This window comes from Rhinopithecus roxellana, chromosome 8, assembly GCF_007565055.1.
Source record: "Rhinopithecus roxellana isolate Shanxi Qingling chromosome 8, ASM756505v1, whole genome shotgun sequence".
NCBI lineage: Eukaryota > Metazoa > Chordata > Mammalia > Primates > Cercopithecidae > Rhinopithecus > Rhinopithecus roxellana.
In genome coordinates, this window is record NC_044556.1 from 51,073,965 (window position 1) to 51,084,904 (window position 10,940).

Below are 10,940 nucleotides of genomic sequence, written 5' to 3' on the forward strand. Positions count from 1 at the left end.
AACTTTGTCTTCTGTAGCACATGCTAGAGTGCACCTTACACATCCCCATCGCCTTAAGGATGGGGCTGCACATTCCCTTAGCTGTTGAGTGTTCTGGAGGCTGACAGATTTCAGCCAGTGTCTCTTGGAGTCTCTGAGTGGAACCAATAAATAAAAGCCCTAAAAAAACTGAGAAATTAAACAAAGGGCAAGACTGATGGGGGCCACAGTACTAAATTTCTTTTCTTTTTAAACAGCTTTACTGAGGTATAATTGACGTAACATTCACTTATTTTAAGTGTGCAGTTAAATTATTTGCAGTACAGTTTTAGACTTGTGTGACCATCACCATGATCCTGTTTTGCAACATTTTTATTATTTCTAAGAAATCCCTCATGCTCATCAATCACCACCACTTTTTCTCAGTCCTCAGCTCCAGGCAATCCCTAATTGACTTACTGACTCTACAGATTTGCCTTTTCTGGAGACAATAGAAATGGAATCATGTAATGTGTGGTCTTTTGTATCTGTCTTATTTCATTAAGCCTAATTTACTTTTATAGTTCATGTATGTGGCAGCACATATCAATATTTAATTCCTTTTATGTGCCAGATCCTATTAAATTGTATGGATAGCTCCCATTAGTTTATTCATTTATCAGTTGATAGATATTTGATGTGTTTCCACTTTATGGACTATTGTGGATAAAGCTGCTATGAATATTCACATTCACGTGTTGTGTGGGCATAGGTTTTTTTTCTTCTGGGTAGATAGCTAGGAGTGAAAGTGCTAGGACATATGGTAAATGTATCTTCAACATTTTAAGATACTGTCAAACTGGTTTCCAACATGGTTGCATGTCCATCAACAATGCATGAATATTTCAATTTTTCCAGATCATTGTTATTTCACTCCCTCCAGGTGTTACTGTCCTTTTTTATTATAGCATTCCAGTGGGTAGGAAGTGGTGTCACACTGTATGTAGTTTTGATCCACATTTTCCTGCTCACTGATGATGGTGACCATCTTTTCATGTACTTTATTGGCCATTCCTACATCTTTTTGATGAAATGGTTATATAAATATTTTGCCTATTTAAAAATTGGATTATTTATCTTTTCGTTGCTTAGTTGTAAGTGTATCTCATATTCTGAACATGAGTCCTTTATCAAATATATGATTTGAAATGATTTTTCTCAGTCTATGGTTTATCTTTCCATTTTCTTATTGGTGGTTTTTAAATGCCAACATTTTTAGTTTTGATCCTGTTTCATTTTTCAACTATTATTTGGCCAGGAGAAGTTGGGATTTTGCCAATTCAAGACATGAATATGTTAATCTATGTTTTCTTCTAAGAGGTGTATAGTTTAGCCCTTAAATTTAGGCCTGTAATTTATTTTGAGGGAATTTTTGCCTATGTGTGAATTAATGGCCTAAATTCATATGGCCAATTGATTTTGACAATAGTTAATTCAATAGGGAAAAAGATTGTCTTTTAAACAAGTGACACTGAGACAACTGAACTGTCCACATGCTCAGGGAATGTCAGCCTGCTATGTCAAGTGATGCCCATCCGAGTCACCACATCTGTTGGCATCAGAGTGTGTGAAGAATTTCTCAATATGATAACTATGGATTAAATAATATGCTGTAGCTCTCTGCTTCTTCCGTTCAACAGACAGCACATCTTCTTGTGCAGCACCAGCCACATCCCTGAGACGCTATGGTAAAGGTGAAGGCCAGAGTCAATGGATTTGGCCCTATTGGGTACCTGGTCACCAGGGGTACTTGTAACTCTGGTAAAGTGGATATTGTCACCATCAATGACCCCTTCATTGGGCTCAGCTACATGGTCTACATGTTCCAGTATGATTCCACCTATGACAAATTCCATGGCATCATCGAGGCTGAGAACAGGAAGCTTTTAATAAATGGAAATCCCACCAGCATCTTCCAAGAGCTAGATCCCACCAAAATCAAATAGGGCAGTGCTGGCCCTAAGTACATCATAGAGTACACTGGCATCTTCACTACCATGGAGAAGGCTGTGGCTCACCTGTAGTGGAGAGCTATAAGGGTCATTATCTCTAACCTCTTTGCTGACACCCCCATGTTTGCGATGGGCATGAACCATAAGAAATATGACAACAGCCTCATGATCATCATCTATGCTTCTTGATGGTGTTAAAACATGCTTCCCACCAAATGCTTAGCAACTCTGACCAAGATCATCCATGACAACTTTGATATGGTGGAAGGACTCAGTACCACAGTCAATGTATCATTGCCACCCAGAAGACTGCCAATGACCCTTCTGTGAAAATGTGGCATGAAAACTGCAGGGCTCAAAGGAACATCATCCTTGCATCTCCTGGCACTGTCAAGGCTGTGAGCAAGTATATCAATAAGCTGTATGGGAAGCTCAGTGGCATGGCACTCCATGTACCCACTTCCCACATGTTGGTCATGGACCTGACCTGCTATCTGGAAAAACCTGCCAAATATGATAACATCAAGAAGATGGTGAAGCAGGTATCAGAGGGTCCCCATAAAGGCATCCATTGCTACACTGAGAACCAGGTTGTCTCCTCCAGCTTAATCATTGATACCCACTCTTCTACATTGGATCCTGGGACTGGCATTGCCCTCAATGACCATTTCTTAAGCTCATTTTCTGATATGAAAATGAATTTGGTTATAGCAACAGGGTGGTGAACCTCATGGCTCACATGGCCTCCAAGGAGTAAGACCTCTGGATCACCAGCCCCAGCGAGAACATGAGAGGAAAAGAGAGGTCCTCAGCTGCTGGGGAGTCCCTGCCACGCTCAGTCCCCCACCACGCTGAGGATCTCCCCTCCTCACAGTTTCCATGCACACCCCCTGAAGAGGGAGGGGCCTAGGGAACCCCACTTTGTCATGTACTATTAATAAAGTCCCTTATCTGTGCTCAGAAAAAAATATGCAGTATTAGGAAAGCTCACAAAGATTACTGATCAGAAAAAGAATAGACAGCATGATTTCTCCATCCTCCTATTTAATGCTGATGCATAAATGGTCAGGAAATGCTGGTCTCACAATGGGAGTCTGCATTCCAGTGTGGGAACATTAATTTCACTTGTTAAAATTTTTTGTCATGTAAGCACAAGGACGTAGCTTTATCAATGGAGGAGCACACAGGCTTTTGGTGTGAAACAGTCTAGATTTAGGCACCAGCTGTTCACAAGATCATCTGGAAAAATCAACTACCCGGCGCCTGAAGTCCTTGGGGCTCATGCAAAGGACTTCCCTTTTCTTAGGGGAGAAAGCCACCCATTCTACAGGGAGCTATAGTAGGCACAGCCCCTCATGATGGGAAAAGGAAAATTCCTCTCCTTGGCCAGCTTATTAAACTCCTGGGTTACTTTAGGATAATTACACCCCTTGTGCTTGAGTTTTAGAGAGGTCAATTTGGACATGAGTAGCATAGAATAAGTTTTAAAGGCACAGGAGTAGTTTAAATAAGCTAGGGTAAGAATATTCATGGATAACAGGGAAAGTTTCTGGACTGAATCCTGGAATACACATATCAACATTTGGAAACTGAACAGAGAAGGAGGGGCCAGATAAATATGCTGAGTAGGAGTTGGTGGCAGGAAGGAGAAAAATTAGGAGGAGATGGCCTTGTAAAAGTCAGGTGAAGAAAGTGTTTCAAGAAGAGTTTGGTCCACTATGTCGGATGCTGCTGACGCATCAAATGCAATAGTAAAATAATTGATTATCGGTTTTGGCAAAATTGTAAGTGATTTGTAAGAGAAATTTACACAAATAGTTGGGTTGAAAGTTCAACTGGAAAGTCCAACACACAATTCATTTGTGTGTTGAGGAAGAGAAGAAAAATGTGGAGAGAGTGACCCTTAAAAACAACACCTGTTCAAGAAATTGTACCATGAAGAGCTCAGTAAAAAAGGTGTTACAGCCAGTGGAGTGAAGAGTTTGTTTCTGTTGTGCTTTTTTTTTTTTTTTTTTTTTTTTTTTTTTTTTTTTTTGAGACAGAGTCTGCTCTGTTGCCCAGGCTGGAGTGCAGTGGGGCGATCTCGGCTCACTGCAAGCTCCGCATCCCAGGTTCACCTCGCCCGGCTAATTTTTTCTATTTTTAGTAGTTACGGGATTTCACCGTGTTAGCCAGGATGGTCTCGATCTCCTGACCTCATGACCCACCCACCTCGGCCTCCCAAAGTGCTGGGATTACAGGCATGAGCCACTGCGCCCGGCCTGTTTTGTTGTCTTAAACTGTACTACTCCTTTATTGATCCTTAGCACCTTGTACAGAGCAATGTTCAAACATTGTTGAGTGACAAAATAAAGTGTCTATATCTCATACATCTTTTTATTACCATAAAAATGTGCACATCTGACACATCATAGGAACTTAATACATGTTTATTGAATAAAGAAGTGGAAGGATGAGTGAACAATCGAGACTCTAGAATGTCTTAGTGCTTTTGAAACTTAGTGCTTATGGACTAATACATAGAAGGAAATAGAAGAGAACAATGACCACAAAAAAGAAAATACTGGAAAGTTTCCCATACTAATGAGAGGCTGGAATCATTGCCCAGGCCAAAGCTGTTTGCCAAGGAGATGCAACTTTCTTCCCATCTATAGCACAGATGTGAGTAGGATCCCAGGTATCTGAAATGTACTTGAAGAGCCAGTTTCCAGAAGTAAGGAACAATGGGCCATCCCCTCCACCATACAGGGAGAACTAGGGCCAGAGTTTTTGGGTTATATGAGCTCAACTTGGCTGTCTTTCCAGGCAAGATCTTCAAAGTGAGAAAGGAGAAGGCTTTAGCAAAATCTCTTTTTTTATTTCTTAGTGAATCCTCTGTTTGTCAATTATTTTTTGGGGGAGGTCAGATAGATGTCACTCAACCATTTCCTCTGGAGTCTGACAATGATGGTATGGTAGCCAGCCTCTAAGGTGAGTCCAGTGATCTCTGCTTCCTGGTATTCATTCCCTTGTGTGTGGGCTGAACCTAGTAACTTGCTTTTAATCAGTATAATTGGACAAAAATGATGGAATGTTACTTCAATGATTAGGTTAGAAATGATTGTGACTTCCATCTTGTTTTACACTTCCTCTTTCTCATTGGGCTGGATGAAACAAGCTGCCGTGCTAGACAGGACAATATAATAATGAACTGAGGGCAGATAACAGTCAAAGGGGAATTGAGGTTCCCAGTTCAATAAGCTTCGAGGAAGTGAATTTTCCAACACCTATGTAAGTGAGCTTGAAAGTAGATATTTCCCCAGTTGAGTCTTCAGATGAAACTGGAACTTTGTGCCAATCAAGTCAAGAGTTCTTGGAACTCCAACGTTTAAGAAGAAAAAGGGTAGACTGACATACTTTTAACAAGCTGCTTTCTTTTCCTGGGGATTTCTCTTGCATTACAAAGAACATTATCCCTTCATTAAACTCAGTTTGAAAACTACGAGTGGTTTAGCAAATATTAGATTCACCGAAGTTACTAAGTGTTGGTGAAGATGTGGGGAGACAGGTGTGTTATTCATGGAAGTGTAAGTTAACACAAACGTCTGGTGAGTATCTGACAAAATATTTTAAACTTTCACACAGTTGACCCAGCAAGTTCACCCAGATACTTATTTTAAGGAATAATCAGTTGAGATTAGACCAAGAGGTCATATGGGACATCTCCTTGCACATAGAAAGCTCTACATATGAGATCTAACATGTTAATTGAGTCCTTTACTATGTATCAGGTGCTTTACATATATTATCTCATTTAGTTTTTAAAATGGACTTTATTTTCTATGATAGTTTTAACAGCTAGGAGGAGAGAAACAGTGTGATGTGATGCATGAAGCAGAGACTATTTGGGAGAGGATGGTCGGGGATATCTCTTCTCACTAGGGCAGTGACAGTTCAGCTGAGATCTACGTATCAACAGAGAGCCAACCATGAGCAGATGAGGAACATCATTTTATATAAAGGCAGTGATAAATGTGAAGATCCAGAGGCAAGAAAGTCTTGCGTGTTTACAGAATTGCAGGGAGGCCAATCGGGCTGGGACACTGTGAGTAAAAGGAAGTGTAATGAGGACACGAGCTGGAAGGATGAGCAGATCATGCAGTGTCCGGGAGAGCTGGAGATCAGTTTAGAGTCTGTCATAAATGGAATGGGAAACCCCAGAAAGGTTTCATGTAGGTGAGACATAGGATTTGAGTTTACTTAAAACATCTCTCAGGCTGTTGTATGGAGAACAGAATGTGGCAAGCAGCAAGAGAGATCATGGGAAAAGCCAGTGCTCCTGGTGTTCATTTAGAGAGAGATTTTTTTTTTTTCCTCTAACATTCTTTTGTTTTTTGTTTTTTGGAGACAGGGTCTTGCTCTGTCACCCAGAGCACTGGTGTGCAGTGGCGCAATCCTCAACTTCCTAGACCAAGAGATTCTCCCACCTCAGTCTCAGGAGTGTCTAGGATGACAGGTATGCACCACCGTGCCTGGCTAGGCATTTAACAAATTTTTAATTCTGTAGAGATGGGGTCTCCCTATGTTGCCCAGGGTGGTCTTGAAATCTTAGGCTCAAGTGATCCTCCTGCCTCGGCCTCCCAGAGTGCTGGAATTATAGACATGAGACTTTGTGCCCAGCTATCTCTAACTTTGACGTGTGTGAGCCTCTGCCCACATTCCAATTAAAGAAACTGTACCTGATTGCGTGGAATTCTTGAGGTTTGATTAGTTTAAGCTACAGATTTTCTTAACCTTGGAGAGCTTTTCTGTTTGTCTTTTAAATGTAGAGAGCAATTAGTTGAAGTGAGGCCTAAGTACCTGTAATTTTGTAGAAACTCCCTGGGTGATTTTAATGGGCAAAGAGGGTGAGAACTCTGTAGGACCAATTAGGGACCCCCTTTCTTTCTTCGGGATTACAGTAAGTATAACATACAAGGCTCAAATTCTCTCCTTCCCTAGAATTATGGAGGCAAAGGGCAGTGCAAGGGGCATCAGGCTTTGTCTGCTTCTGGTAGGCCCACCTTTCACACAACTGCTCCAAATAGTGAAGACAATACCATAAGTAAGAGCCAGGAAAAGTGCCTGTCTTGGCTGTCCATCAGATGACAATGGAATAGGTGCGGAAGGCTGCTGCTGGCCTTCACCGTCTTCACCACTCACAGTCTGCCTTCTTCCCTTTCTCTCAGATCTTCATTCCCCCAACTCAGCTCACTTAACAAATAAAACCCCAGGCATGACTTGTTTTCTCAGCTGCCCTTGGCAATCACATAATTTCCATCCTCTCTGCCCCTGGTGGGAGGGGAGGAGCACACCTGGCCAGTCTCCAGCATGAATTGCCTGGTGATTGCTCCACTGTCTTCCTATCACAGCTGCAAGTACCTTATAGATTGCAGTTTTCTGCTGCCAGACTGTGGTTTTAAGGTCATGTTCACTAACCCAAAGCACATTCCAATGGGTTTCAATTTCCAGCTGCTCCTGTGAGATCCAGGCCACTTTTCTCAGTGCTGTCTGCATCCAGCCAGTGCCCTGCCTCATTCTAGCAGCCAGGAATGTTCAGCTTTGGAAGCCAGTGAGGTGGGTGGCAAGTTGTTCCATATACCACGTTTCCCTCTGTTTAAGAAGTTTGAAAAAGGTATAAGTGTGTATGTGGTGTTCAAGCTGGCATTCCCACACATATATTTGAAGTATGTTCATCACAAGTAAAAGAATTGACAGACTCCTGTTCCTGGAGACCATGGATGCACTGGAGGCAGTTCCATGCATTCTTTTTATTCACTGAAGACACTCCACTGAGATGCTTTTCTGAAAGCATCAAGGGCTGAAGTAGGGAGTGGTTCTGCCTGGGTGTTCTGATGCCATCTGTGAAGGGCTGGCCTTCCCCAGCCCCAAGGCTGTGACTCATTAAGAGCAGAGACCCTGGGAAGTTCACCCCTCAGCTGCGTGGGCATGTTCCAGGCATAGTGCTCAGTGCTAGAGAGACAGATGTGAGAGAGCTAGAGATGCTTACACATTCCAACATCATTTAAGGGCGAAGGTGAAGGCTGATTTTGTTTCCTGCCTGCCCAATCTCCTTGGGGTGAATTATTTTGCCAACTGTAAGTATGACTTTAAGGATTTGTCCCCTGGGGCTGCAGGGGGTGGGAGGTGGACAGAGGGGAACTTCATGTCAAGGCTTCACATGTTATGCTAGGGCACGAAGGTGCATTCAGCAAAGGCTCAGTGTTAAGCAGATTCTCTGCCAAGGACTTTGCAACTATAAGTCAGGGTCCCCACCACTGCTGCAAATCAGGCAATGTCCACTTTAGCTGGCTTTGTTGGGTGAGGGAAGGAACAATGTGTAATCTTGGAAAAGCTAATTCACTTTGTCAAGGGGCTGGAAAAGGATCTGGCTAGACATGTCTCTTGTCAAGGGTAGCGTTAGCGAATGTCTGAAATGAGGGTTACCTCAAGGTTTCAGGTGAAGTAGCTCTGCTGATTTCTGTGTTGAAGTTAGTAGATTTGGTGGAAATCACAGACATGACTTCACAGCCTGAGATTCACTGGACTGACACAGCCACTGTTCAGTGCTGCTGCAGCCTAGACCAAGCCCTATAGGTATTCTTGATCTTGTCCTCATCTGTGTAGTGGAAAGATGCAGGTGTAAGGTGTGGGGAAATCAAACAAAATGACAAACATGAAGGCTCTTGTAAAATTCAGGGGTTTGTGTGAATGTTAGGAGGTAAGGTGGTTACCAGGTGGTTGTGCCCAGTGCTGCAGAGAAGGGGCTGCTGAGGGGCGTCCTAAAGTCTTGTGTCCCAGCTCCTAGGAGCCTAGGAGGAGGAGAGGAAGTTGCAGTGCATGTGGCCTGTGTCCTCTGGGATTTCCAGCTCCTGGGGCAGGGTGATGAGGGAGTCACAAGGCATGGCCTCCCTTTCCTGAGAACAGGAAGAAAGAAGGAACTAGTTCTGCTTCTCCTTTGAGGGTGTGCTGTGCGTGGAGTTTGCAGGACAGAGCTTTGGCATGAACTGGCAGTGGTCTTGAGCAACGCATGACTTTTCTGGGTTTCTGTTTCCTCTTCAGTAGGTACTGTCTCTGTTGGCTCTGCACCCTTTTATGTCTAGTGATTGTCTAAGAGTTTTGAAACCCACTTGTGAAACATCCGTAGATTAACATAAAGACAAAAGGCCTTATTTAAGTCATCACTAAGTTCTGCAATTCAGTGGTCATCAGATATCAGGGAGGGAGGGAATCGGCCACACTTCTTGGCCCCACTTCTTGATCCTTTACAACCCTAGGAGAGGTATGATGCCCCTTTCCCAGTGAGGTGCCAGGTGCCACTAGAGCCAGGGAAAGGCTGGGAAACCACTTTCTCAAACAGCTTCAGCTTCACACAAACAAGTAAGCACGTAAAGTCTTGTGTTATTATGAAGTTTAGCTGCGGAAGTGGGCAGGTGCCAGAGGATGCAAATCATCTTACACTTTTACAGCCCAGTGTCACTGGCAACAGACCTTAGAAACGAGCCATAACCTTCATTTTGCGGGAAAGGAAACAGACCCAGGCAGGTGAAGAGATTTGCTTCACTTCGATGGCAAAATTGAAACGAGAACTCGAGATGTGCACCCCTCACTCTCATTTGTAGAAATACTCTGTTTCTAAAATGAAAGAATACTTGCTTGTTTTTGCCCTTGTCTCCCCTTTTCCTTAGTCCCTCTCACTGCCAGCCACTTTTATTTCTGTACCATGAAGCACCTGCTTGTCTCCATTCATACAGCACCCACGTTCCTCAAGCTGTTGTTCCTACAGGAGGTTGGGCTGTATGGGCCAGACAAATGGCTGACAGCTGACTTCTGGTTAAACCTGCCCTCTGCCCTCATTTCAAATGTCTCCCATCCCGTTTTTTTTTTTTATCCCTTTATAAATATGTTGGTAGGGCAACCTCCTAGTTCTATGCCTTCACCCACCTTTTCACCTTAAAAGTAGCAAATCCTAGGTCACCATTACAGACAGTGGTCAAGGTGAATGTCGGGAAAGTCATCTCACTTCCCAGGCCTCAGTTTTCTCATTAGTAAAATGAAAGAAGGAAAGGAGCTCACAGTTAAAAGCTGGAGTAAAGATCTCTAGATCCTTCTTTAACTTCAATTTATTAAAAATTTTAGAGATGAGGTCTTGTCTGGCCTTAAACTCCTGGATTCAAGTGATCCTCCTGCCTCAGTCTCCTAGTAGCTGGGACTACAGGTGTGTCCCACCATGGCTGATGGAGCCTTCTTTAGCTCTAACATCCCAACTCCACAAAGACATTGATCTGCCCTGGAGGAACCAGGGAGCCTTTTCCATTTATCCGCCATAGGTCAGGCAATAGGTATTTTGCAACAAAAATATGGGGTCCCATGGCAGCCCCTTAAGCCAAGCACAGGGCCTGTGTATTGGCACAGGCCATGTGCCCATAGAACTGCCCTGCTCAGAGCTACACCAGGGACTAGAGAGACTCCAGCTGATGTAGGAAGGAGTTAGGGCCGGGCTCATGAGAAGGGTATTCCTACCTCAGTGGCCAGGGCTCATGCTAGGATGACAGTAGTCCCACAGCCCACCTCATGCCCACTCCTCTGTCGCCAGTATCTTTTTAGGAAGAAGGACTGACTTCGCTAGTGCTGGTTCTTCCATTTCTTGAAGAAAGATTGCGCAGTTCAATAGGGAGCTTCAGGTTTCCAGAACAGATTACTGACTGTTTTGGAGTCTGCAACTGACCCCACTGCCCCATGCTTTTGGGGACAGAGTGGCCAAGCCACTTTCTTCTGTTCATCTAGCCTTCCCTCTTCACTTCCTCATAATGAACCTCCTTCATGCCTCAGATCACCGACTCCACTCCCGGCTCATTAGCCTTGGGTGGCATCTTGGGCCATGATAAAAAAACAAAACAAAACAAAAACAAAACATAAAAACCCAAAAAACTCCCTCCAAATTGCCACCAG